At 31.0% G+C, this 13202-nt stretch overlaps 1 protein-coding gene and 1 long non-coding RNA gene across 2 annotated transcripts in view; one reads left to right on the forward strand and one right to left on the reverse strand.

The window, feature by feature from the left end:
* LOC139493888 (uncharacterized) overlaps positions 1-13202 on the reverse strand; it is a 326295-nt gene that overhangs the window by 233743 nt on the left and 79350 nt on the right. The window lies entirely within an intron of this gene.
* Positions 257-3088, forward strand: LOC139495038 (uncharacterized). Its single transcript, XR_011657240.1, has 3 exons — positions 257-386; positions 1726-1841; positions 2556-3088. It is a non-coding gene; the product is annotated as an uncharacterized lncRNA (long non-coding RNA).

Raw genomic sequence — 13202 nt, forward strand, 5'->3', positions numbered from 1 at the left:
GATATGATATCGATCATTCACCTTCACTAGAATATATTTACGATTTTTTCGATTTAAAAAAAAACTCCCCCTTTTTTCCCGCAGACATAATTTGCATCAAGATGTCAAAGAAAATATTACAAATCCAATTTTAATGTTCTAATATATGTATTTTATATGAATATTTATTGTTTAATATATCATTAAAATTTTGTCATCATTTATCACTTGGATTTCTTAATCGTTTTACACGATTTGATTAGTGTAACGTTCAGCAGTACTCGGGTTTTACCGCTGCATACTATGAAAAGTCTGAGCATGCGCACATTTGCCGCTTGATTTTTGAAAACAGTGAGGAATTTGCAGTGGAAATTTAGCTTGATCCAGATTCCAGAACAAAGAAAAAGGTAAAACAATGATTGCACATTACACCAAATAGGTTCTCCATGATAAAAACAAGTTTGATTGATGAAAATAAAACAGCTGTTACCGTGTTGGGCGCCTCTTTCAAGTCTGTTATACGTGACCGTGTTGAAATATGATACTTTTTCTTATACTGTCAATATATTGCACTGATACAAGATATTTTAGCCATAATGTGTGTTATTTGAATCCATTTATCAAATTGCTTGATTAACTTGTGTTGTTTCTGAAGATATATGCAATTAAAAATAAGTAATAACTGTAGAAAGTAAAAAAAGGGGGGAGGGGTGCACAGCCATAAGTACTTGTTTTCTATCTGTGACAAGAGCTACTATCCCTATATATTAAGGCTACAAGTGTCTTTTGCTCTGTTATTTTTTGATAATCATTGAAGCATAAAAGTCTTATCCATGTTATCAATATCAGAAAATGTGAAGCTAAACATCTCAGCACTTTAGATATCTGGGTCCATTGCAAACTCCGCACATTTCAAACTTGGCATATTACCAACTCGGCCTATTAATGATAATGCTGCATATATCACTGGGGGTCGTCGCTAACATGCATGAAATATTTGCCACTGGATGTTGAGCAACAAACGATCAATCATTGTATCACTGGGTCTGACATGGAAATAGACAATTGTGACAATAAAGATGTTGTAAAATATAGGCGTCACAGAAAAAAATTAAGATAGCCATCACAGTTGTCGTAATAGGATTAGGTCGTTGTAGGAAGGCGTCCCAGAAAAAAATAAAAAACAGCCTTCCAAGTCTTGAAAGTGTCATAATGATTTAGACTAGGATCTAGCCTTGAAAGTTAGGTAAAATTTTCTTGTTTTCAGGGTAAAACCTAGTTTACAGGTGTTAAAAAACAGTACATAGGGACATCTTTTTTGCTGTACAATTTATAGTATGAAATCTACATGTTTATCAATGACGAGCTACATGTACAATCACTAAATATGTGATCAGAAACAATGTTGTAATCAATCATAAAACATGAATTTTGGAATGCATTTAAATTTGTCACTTTGTTCTAAAGATTTGTTGGACTAACATTTTTTTTTATATAAATAAGCCAGTTAATTTTCTCGTTTGAATTGTTTCAAATTGTCATTTCGGGCCTTTCATAGCTAGCTATGCGGTATGGGCTTTGCTCATTGTTAAAGGCCGTACGGTTACCTATAAATGTTAATTTCTGTGTCATTTTGGTCTCTTGTAAAGAGTTGTCTCATTGGCAATCATACCACATCTTCTTTTTTATATGTAACAGACAGAAGAATATAAAAGATAATTGAACGTATTTTAAATTTTTTTCCAGAGTCTTGTATATAAATCCACAGATCCAATGTGTCTGAGGTTGAGGAAATCATTGCAGTAACCATGTAACAGTTAAGCATGCACCAGCTCAAAAATTTGGACCAAGATTTTAAAAAGGTAAACATCAGTTGATCAGCTCTTTTTCTGTCCTCCTTAACTGAGTGATATAGTTTAACTCTTGTACTGTACATACATACATGTACATTGAACTCAAAATTGGATTTTGTTATCTAACGTTTGCCTAAACCACATGTTATGCAACCAATACACAACGCTTATTATCATAAAACGCAGAGTTTGAATTTGAAGAGCATCTGCTTTACTGTTCTCTAGATATGTCCTTTAAATTAAGTTTGATAAGATCATTTGTGGCTCATGGACACATTCTTCTTATATTAATTTTATTTATCAAATTATAATTTGTTGATTTTATAGATTGCGTTCATTGGCATATGCTACATGTATGAGGTCTTGTTGTATCGATGTACATGCTAAATTTATTAAGGTAGAATCCTTTGCATATCTTAAATTAATTGAAAAATGACAATATTGTGAAACCAAACTTCCTTTATTAATTATTTGTAGAATAACCACTGGTTGCTCCAGAAAATATTATGTCCTCTCTCCCCCAGGGAAAGCTCTTTTCTTAAATATTATTTGGGGGTGGTTGTGTATGAAATACCAAAATGCAAAGGGAGTTTATTTTAGGACCGGCAATAGAAAAAATATTGATTATGTTTAAACACAGGATAATTTTTAAGAACTGCTGTAATTCATAAGTTGGGATCAATTTATTTTTTTGTATTTTATAATTTATGATTTTTTTTTCAGAGATCTGAAACCAACACAAGACCAGCTGGGTCAATATTCCTAATGCGCCTCCAAATGAGGAACTAATGCGCCATCAAAAGTTGTGTGTAAACAAAAATTGTCTCTGTAGTGATATTGAACATGTTACATTTTTAACAAGTGACTGAGCTTTACCATTTGTGTTGATCTGGAAAGTAGAGGATCATAGTATAAATATGTAAAAACTATGGAGTTTTTTAATGTATTCAAAGTTTTAAATTTTCAAAGAAATTGTTGTGTGAAAAAAACATCGCACTTCGTATTCCGAAAATTTAACCACATATATGTGAAAATGTCTTAGCTTCGAAACAAGCCATCCTACATATCCAGTGTACTATATTGACTGAGCTAGAGTAGAAAACATTACCAATACCAACTACATGTATGCAGAAACAATTGTGCAAATTGCTCAGCTGATTAGAGGGCAGAAAACCAACATTTGGAATGACATGTACAATGTATACAACCAACACAAGACTAAAATTTGGAATAAAAATTAAAAATTCAGAAACAAACTATTATTGTTTTTATTGGTTCATGTAGCTACATGTACATTGTAAGAAAAAAGAAGTCTAAACTGTTGGATAGGTCTATCATTTTGGTCTCTTGTGGACAGTTGTCTCATTGGCAATCATACCACATCTTCTTTTTTATACTATCTCTAGTTGGTCAATGGAAAAAAGCAATAGTTAGTTGAATTGAATTTCAGGTATTTTCTTCATTTGGGATATTTTTAGAAGTGTGTATGAATTGTGTAGAATATATATATTTATGAATTAGACAGTCAGATTTTGGGCCGATTTTCCTAGCTTGTAATCGTGTAGTGAATCCAGCTGAATGAATTTTCAGTAAATATTAAGGTAAGTGTGGTAGTTTGTTGTATTTCTGAAAAATTCATTAAAAATGGTTTTCCGTCGTCAAAGTGAAACCTTCATTCTAGAATTTCCGCCATCATAGTGAAATCTGTATTCTAGGCCACTGAAACACTAAACATTCAGAATTTGAAGCACGTACTGTACCAAGATGTCATGTTGAAGGCTGTACATGTACCTATAATTGCTAACATCATCAATATTTGATTTTAGGATAAAGGGTTGTCTTATTGGCCATCATACAAAATTTCCTTTTTTTGAAAAGTCTTATGTGTTAAAAGAAAGAAAAAGGTGCATTTGTTAAATGGAAATGTGTAATTCTTGTACTTCAATATTGCAAAAGTTAAAAACTTAAGACTTTATAAACCTTAAACAACTATTTTTGGGAAAACTAGACATTTATACATTTCACACTGAAACCTGCCAAAAAGATTAAAAAAAACTCAACTTTTTGACAATTTCATATACAGCTGGCAGTTTGGAAATAGAGTACATATCAACAATTGTCCATCTTTCCCACATAGAAAAATTTACAACTTAAAACGGGTAAAAAGAAAAAATAAAGACCCTGTTTACATACTTCTTCAATGGAATTGCATTGATTCTATCAATTAAATGAGGACAAGGGACAGTTATAGTTGTGCTGTGACGTTGTTACAACGTTTTATGATGGTAATAAATTACGTCACAAATTACGTTGTGCCAACGTTGTGTGGATGGTTGTCAGCACGTGCCTTGGAGTTCACAAAACTACGTTGTACCAACGTAATTTTACTACGTTGTCACAACGATAGTATTACGTTGTCACAACGATAGTATTACGTTGTCACAACGTAATGTCAACGTTGGATTGTTTACTGGGTGTGTGATCCCAGCTTAACGAGCAATTTTATCAAATAAATTTGTCGTAATCTTTTACGGTTGCGAAGGAGTCGTGATCACAAGGAAAACAGTGTTTGGGAAAATAACTCCTACAAAGAAAAGTATTCGGTTACGCAGGGTAAATTTCAAAAGCGCATTAACTGTTCGATATCATATACCAAATATCTAAGCGACATATTGCGAAACAAATATTTATCGCAAGAACAAAATTAGGCGGAAGAAAAAAAAATAATCAGAAGAAAAACAATAGGTCTTTCCACAGAAAAGTGGAAAGACCTAATAATCAGAAGAAAAACAATAGGTCTTTCCACAGAAAAGATATGTATAAAGTCACATTATCTTGCTAATGACTTTTATTTACACGTTTGGAATGATTGAATACAAGAAGAAATATATTATGTATGACATTAATATCCTGGGATTATTATAACTGTTGCAACACCTTTTCTGACAATATTATAGAATATATAAACATTCACATGTTCACACAGTACCAATAAAAATAGCTGATAAATGAATAAACGAATAAGTTGAAGAAAATGAATCACTATACAAATATTGATATTGGTGATGAAATAAAAAGTTACATTTTGTAGAACTGCCAATAAATAATGCCATTTTGAATTTACAAACTCGACTTCTCTTCAATAAAAAACAGACGTGCAACACAGCAAAACAACTCATAAAAGATTCCAGGCTTATAATTGTTTCCGCCATTGTGTGTTTCGTTTACAAAAAAATCATCAGTGACACTCGATTAAAAAGGTTAAAAGGCAAAATCATGCACAAATTTATAAAATATTTAGGTAAAACACATGGTGTACATAGCCTGACTTTGTACAGGCCCAAAATATGCTGGGAGTTGTGTCTCCGAACGTTTTTGACACTTGATATACTTGAAAAAAATAGTATTCACATGAATCTCACGTGAACTTTACATCATCTTCACAAATTAAAAGTATGTAAATATCATGATGAAAATAATACTCTAGCGTTATATTTCAATAACCTTGTCGTTCCTTCTGTTGGTCCGTTCGTCCAATGAATATTATCGTCACCTTTTTTTTTTAAATGACATCATTACTATTATGTTTAATTCTTTATCAGATGATATACGCTGTTATTTTGAAAACCTCAATCACTTTTTAAAAAGTAGCATAATTATTTAACTGTTTCTTGTGTACAAGATAACTTTAGTTTATTGTAGAAGAGTTAGAAAGGACTGGGATACAACTCACTAGCACAAACCAGCGTAATCACAGTGATTCCACACTTTCAAAGGGAGGTATGTCAGAGATATTTATAGTCATTTATTACACACTATAGAGTATGCGTTTTGTTCATAGTAGAAGATCGTAAGGTTACATATTGCTGCTTAATTTAATCTCATATGGAGTCTAGTAAAAAAAACTGTTAGCGACATGAATTTTATACTGTATTTTCTTTTTATCTCAATGAACTAGTAGTTCGTAAAAAAATTGCATTTCACTCAGTTCATAGGACAAAAAAAATCATAATAAATTATTGACCCAAAATATAGTTTGAACATTAATTTATTATGCCCAAGTTATCATTTTCTTTATAAAATAAATACACAATGCTTTTTTTCCAAATTGTAAGCGTTGAACTATTGGACCGGTCAATCGTTTCCAACTATTGGACCTGTATGAAACTATTTTACCACAGGTGTCATTTTTTTCGTGGAATTTTCAATGCAGGTACACAGTTGGAGGATTTTGAAAATACTGCGGGAGTAACGATGTCGTGTTTTACCTATTGTACCTAGGGTTAACGTCAGTGCAAGACGTAGCCTTAGCATTTCAACACATTTATGAAGTTAACGTTATGGTTGGGTTTCTGCTTTTTTATATTACGATAGTTGATTTATCACTGCCATTGATTGTCTGTTGTCTTTTTCGATATGATAAAACCCTTAGGTCACACCAATTTGATTCCTTGTTCGACGGACCCGCCCGCACCTATTTTTTTTCAAAACATTTTTTTTTTCTTTTTTTTATATTCCCGCTTCCCGCATCTGGAAATGAAATCATGTCCATTTCCCTCACCGTTTTTTTCTTTTTTTGTAAATGTATATTATAAAAAGATATCAACATTTGTTTTAAAAAATCACATTTTAACTTGTTTATAACGATTTTAAACCTATAAGCACCCAATAACACTGTGTAAATATCTGTGAGAATATTTGTTTCAGCATGAAACGTGGGAGTGCTCCGAAATAAAAATATAACAGCGGAAATACCTGAACAGAACAAAATATTGGTTTCTTTCCCCCCTACTTATATTCCCTATAAAAAAATGTTCGTTGTTAGAATAAAGTACAAAGAACTCCTGGAGGATTTGCCTTCAACTGCAACTATATTGTATGCTGGCGAAACAAAACTTAACATAGCCGCTGCATGTTTATTGACCTGTCCTGATTGATTCAGGGGCCTGTCGTTCAGCAGTTATTGTTTGTAAATGTGGTTCATTGTTATTTTCCCGTTTGGATATATAAATTAGATAGTTGGTTTTCCTGTTCGAATTGTGTACACCAATAAGTGTGTGGTCCCTTAAAGCTTGCTGTTTGGTCTGGATCAAAGCCCTGTTCAAAAGGCCGTACTTTGACCTGTGTTTGTTACTATCAGGTTGTGAACAACCCTCCCTCAGACAAGGGGTAATTTTATTGTTGTAGAAAAGAAAATAGAAATACCAAGGATTTGTATAGTACTATACAAAACCTTTGAAAATATATATTTTTTTACTCAAAAAGAGGAGAAATACATCATATTTTAAACAATTTTTCTAAAAGAGGGGTCCTCTTTTTTTTTAATAATATTAAATAAACTGTTTAGGCCACACCAATTTGATTCCTTGTTCGACAGACCCGCCTGCACCTATTTTTTTTTCAAAACAGAATAAAAAAAATTATATTCCCGCTTTCCGCATCCAGAAATGTAATCATGTCCATTTCCCGCACCATTTTTTTTTGTAAATATTATAAAAAGATATCAACATTTGTTTTTAAAATCACAGTCTTACCTGTATATATAACGATTTTAAACATAAAAGCACCCCACCACACTCTGTAAATATATGTGAGAATATTTGTTTCAGCATGAAACCTATTTATCTAAAGTGGGAGTGCTCCCATATAATATTTATCATGCATGTACATTTATAACAGCAGAAATACCTGTAAAGAACAAAACATTGGTTTCTTCCCCCCTTACTTATATTCCCCATAAAAAAATATTCGTTGTGAGAATAAAGTACAAAGAACTTCTGAAGGATTTGCCTTCAACTGCAATTATATTATATGCTGGCGAAACAAAACTTTCCATAGCCGCTGCATGTTTATGCACCTGTCCTGATTTATTCAGGGGCCTATCGTTCAGCAGTTATTGCTTGTTGATGTTGTTCATTGGTATTTTCCCGTTTGAATAAATAAATTAGATCGTTGGTTTTCCTGTTTGAATTGTGTACAGTAATAATTTTGGGGTCCTTTATAGCTTGCTGTTTGGTCTGTATTAAAGCCCAGTGTAAAAGGCCGTACTTTGACATGTGTTTGTTTTTATCAGGTTGAGAACAACCCTCCCTCAGACAAGGGGTCATTTTACTGATGTAGAAAAAAAATAGAAATACCAAGGATTTGTATAGTTCTTCTATACAAAACCTTTGAAAACTTGTACTCAAAAAGAGGAGAGTTGCATCATATTTTAAACAACTTTTTTTCTGAAAGAGGTGTCCATTTACATGACTTATTTTGAATAATATTAAACTGTTAAAGTAAATGTGTCAATTCAACATGGTTAAAGTCCAGGAATATTACAAAATTATTGGACATGTTTTGACCATTTAATACCAGATAGATATATAGTTCTTTGAGACAATATGAGCCCTTTTGTACAAACAAATATATTATAACTTATATTGATCCCTCATAAAACATGTAAAAGCGATATTTATAACATTAAAGGGTTGCCCCAAAACTGATTATGACACACATACATCATGTACATAGACCAGATTTAATTATTTCTTGGTGAAAAAATATTCAGAAGTCAAAGAAATGTGAAAGTACAAGTGATAAATCAAGTTTTAATATTGTCAAAACCTACTATTTTATGTTTACAAAAAAAAATTATAATCGCTCGCCTTTACTTTTCAAACTTCGCCTCAAAATTTGCAAATTAAATATTTTTTTATTAAAATTTTCAAATCGCTCGCTCACCCCAAATTTTGGAGTCCAAAAATCCGTAGAACAAGAAAGTAAATTGGTGTGGCCTTATAAAGTAAATGTGTTAACATGGTTTAAGTCCAGGAATATTACAAAATTCTTGGACATGTTTTGACCATTTAATACAAGATAGATATATAGTTCTTTGGGAACATATGAGCCCTTTTGTACTAAAAGATGTTTTTTACAAAGAAATATATTATGACTTTAGTATATTGACCCCTCATAAAAGGAATATTTACATTATAACATTAAGAGGTTGTTCCCAACCTGATTATGACTTAATGTAGATGGATAATTGGCCCATTGTCAGTCAAACATACATAGACCAGATTTAATTATACAATTATTTCTTGGTGAACATGGTGAACAGGGAAAAATACTTCATATATTAAAGAAATGTCAAAGTACAAGTCATAAATTGAGTTTTAATATTGTCAAAACCTACTATTTTATGTTTACCAAAAAAAATTATAATCGCTCGCCTTTACTTTTCCAGCTTTGCCTCAAAAATTTTCAAATTAAATATTTTTTTTATTAAAATTTTCAAGTCACTCGCTCCTCCCAATTTTTGGAGTCCAAAAATCCATAGAACAAGAAATTAAATTGGTGTGGCCTTACTGACTGGATATTCGTGGAATAGTAAGTTTACTGCCCCTCGAATACAACTATTGCCTTCGGCTACGCCTCAGGACAATAGTTGCTCCTTGTGACAATAAACTTACTATCTACTCATACCCAGTCAATAAGTATACATTTTATTTATTTGTACCTCTTACTATGATAAATAGTTGACATGTCTTTTTGGGACAGTCCATTATTACATGTACTTCACGACCAGATTTGTTTTCATTTAGTTGTCCATGGAAATTATAAGAAAGATTTCATCGGAAATATAACAGAAAATGTAATAATCATTGACGAAGGTCTGAAACATTTTCCTTAAAATTCCTGAATAGTATATGTTATTTACATATAACGTTTTTGAGGTTCCAATTAGGGATACAAATGTCGTATATACCCCAGCAGTTTTCTAAATATATAATGACAATTTTGTGTTGTTATACAAACAACATTTACTTTATTTTTTAATGACTGGCTATACATTGGACTTATTATTTACCTGTTATTTTTATTGAAACTTTTTTACTCTTATTTTCTTATTCATCTGTTAAAGTGTAGGACATCTAATTTGTTATCAATTCACTCAAGTGAACATGGTGTATTTATTGACTTTTGAGAAACTGTTTCAATTGACATTAAACAGTTAATTCAATAACGGTCAAACTATATATATATATAACGAGAAAAGATGTTATCTGATGATACAATTGATGTTTGATACAATCTGCACTACATTTGTAACATAATTGATGTGGTATACTCATATCAATAATACTAATGATGAAACAATTACAACACAGAAAAAGATAAACAGTTAAAAGTAAAAGTAATAATAATAGGTATACAGAATCTATAATAATAGGTATACAGAATCAATAATAACAGGTATACAGAATCAATAATAACAGGTATACAGAATCAATAATAACAGGTATACAGAATCAATAATAATAGGTATACAGAATCAATAATAACAGGTATACAGAATCAATAATAACAGGTATACAGAATCAATAATAATAGGTATACAGAATCAACAATCATAGGTATACAGAATCAATAATAATAGGTATAAAGAATCAATAATAATAGGTATACAGAATCAATAATAACAGGTAAACAGAATCAACAATCATAGGTATACAGAATCAATAATAATAGGTATACAGAATCAATAATAATAGGTATACAGAATCTATAATAATAGGTATACAGAATCAATAATAACAGTATACAGAATCAATAATAACAGGTATACAGAATCAATAATAATAGGTATACAGAATCAACAATCATAGGTATACAGAATCAATAATAATAGGTATACAGAATCAATAATAATAGGTATACAGAATCAATAATAACAGGTAAACAGAATCAATAATAACAGGTAGACAGAATCAATAATAATAGGTTAACAGAATCGATACACAAACTGTATTAACTAAGAATATAATCAGATACAGAGTGCTTTTGACCTTAAGCGATAAAATCAGTATCGGTTAAAGCCACAAACGACTCCGTTTATATAGTGTCTGGTCAATAACACATTGTGTAACGTATTTATCTTCGACTATCTTCACATAGTTGAATTTAGACGTTGTTATAAAGACCTATAAATGAAGCATTGACGTAATCTTTGGTTTCTGATGGACATCTCTAGCTTGAAATTAAGAATCTAATTAAACAAAACAAAAATCAAAATGCCTCCTATAGCAATTTTATGTCATAGATCCTTGATTTCACAACTTTCGACACGAAGCTTTCTTTTAATGATAAAACATATTGATGATTTAACTTTATGATTAACAACTATGTTTTAACTTGAAATACTAGTTATAATAGATCAAACACATTCTGCATTTGTATGCGCTTGTCCTAAGTCAGTTATCTATTGTTCGATGGATGTGGTTTGTTGGTTTGCTTCATATGTGTTTCTCTGTTATAAGTCCTCAGTCGTCCTGTATCATTGGTTTTACACTATAATTTATAGTTTGCTGATTGGTGTGCTCCGAGGCTTCGTACTTTGACCTATAGTTAACTTTTATTACATTGGGACTCCAATGGACAGTGTTCAAATCACATCTTCTTGTTTATATTTATTGTTTACCATTGACTTTTTTGTCAATTAAATTAGTAAATTATAGTTAAGAGTAGTTCATTACATTTTTCTAATATGCGAAGTTTTCACATATTCAATATTTATCCTATTGACCGTAAATGGTGAATACAAAAATAAATTAACAAATATCTTTCAAAGCATCAGATACCATACTATCGAAAACTGCATGCATCTTTTCTATCAATCCTGAAAAGTTAAAAAAAAAAATTCGTCAAAAAATCATTTGCAAAACGTGTTTGCAACCGATATTAAGATAATATAATGTACCTAATTAGAGCAATATATCTTTATTCGTTTATCTTAACATGAAGAATAACTTAGGTAGCACTCCACAGTTAGAAAATAAAATAAAAAATGAGCCACAAAATGTTTTATCATCTCCTATTCCTGGATTTCTAATACATTAACCTTACTGTTTGTGTTGTACATGTGCATATGTATGTAATCAGTATATTCCATAGATTTGATTTTCAAAAGTTAAAAGAGTGAAAATTAATTCCTTTTATGTGTATCCATGGCAACATTCTGCATTTATTTACCATAAAATATTGCAAAAAGGGGGGGTGGACATGTCACATATCCCCCCAAAATTTGGATCAAACTAGAATTTCAATGCCTTTGAGTGATACCTTTTTAGAAACTGTTTTCATAAATCTTCCTAATGATCAAATAAAAAATAGGGGTCTTTCGCCTCATTTTTTCGTAAAATCCAATCACAAAGTTCGTGCCATAAAAAGTTGGAAAAAAACATTACAATAATTGCCGGACCAATGTATGGTAGGGACATGCAAATACGGACTGTCATACAGAAAACAGCCTATATTACATACATTACATAATCTTGATGTTCATATAAACCCAATACAAAGGCTATTTTAATACTCAGCTATCCAAAAATGAATTTTATTGCACACTAGCTCTCATATTTGAAAAATCCACAGGGGCCAAAATGCGAAACTACACACCTAACTGTGGAGTGCTACCTTAAGGTGAAATTTTTCCCCTCCTGCCTCAATTTTTATTATATTTTCTATGTTCTACTAGCTGTTACAATGAAAATGGTACCTTAGTTTTTAAAATTGGTTCAGTAATAAAGATTTTATGAAGGTTAGCAGTTGATGTTGAAACGCGACAAAAAGTGATTTAAAAATAAATGCTGGATCATAGTGAAAAACTTTAAGTCTGTCTCATTTTTGGGGTAAATTTCTTAAACTTTTCCCATTATCTTATTTAAAATCATAACATTACCTTAAAAGAGGACAAATTGTACAATTTTTAGGTATTTGAAAGCACTTATAGGTAATTTTTGCTGTAAATAGCATACCTAACCTTGGTTTAGAAGCTCTCAAGCAGGGTATACATTTCTAGCAGTACTGGCATCATTAAATTTAATTAATGCCAAATTATAATATAAAATCCTGCTAAAAATGTTTATTTGACTTATTCGCATTCAAAAATATAAAGCGATACATTCTGAGGATATCATATAAAGCGCAATCTTTGGTTACATTGGTGAAGCTAATGGAGTACAAATTTAAGACCGCAACATGTCTAAGTGTCAAAATGTGTATATTTGGTTGCTAAGGACAGTAAACAATAAAATAAACATAAATTGCATTCCTAGCAGATTTTTTATCTTCAGAACTAAAACAAGAACATACAAGACTAAAGATTTGTGGTAAATTTTATCTTTAAAAGTGCATTTCTGTGCTTTCTGATGTGCCATAAGGTAGCACTACACAGTTAGAAAATAAAATTAAAAATGAGCCACAAAATGTTTTATCATCTCCTATTCCTGGATTTCTAATATATTAACCTTACTGTTTGTGTTGTACATGTGCATATGTATGTAATCAGTATATTCCATAGATTTGATTTTCAAAAGTTAAAAG

Source organism: Mytilus edulis, chromosome 11, assembly GCF_963676685.1.
Source record: "Mytilus edulis chromosome 11, xbMytEdul2.2, whole genome shotgun sequence".
NCBI lineage: Eukaryota > Metazoa > Mollusca > Bivalvia > Mytilida > Mytilidae > Mytilus > Mytilus edulis.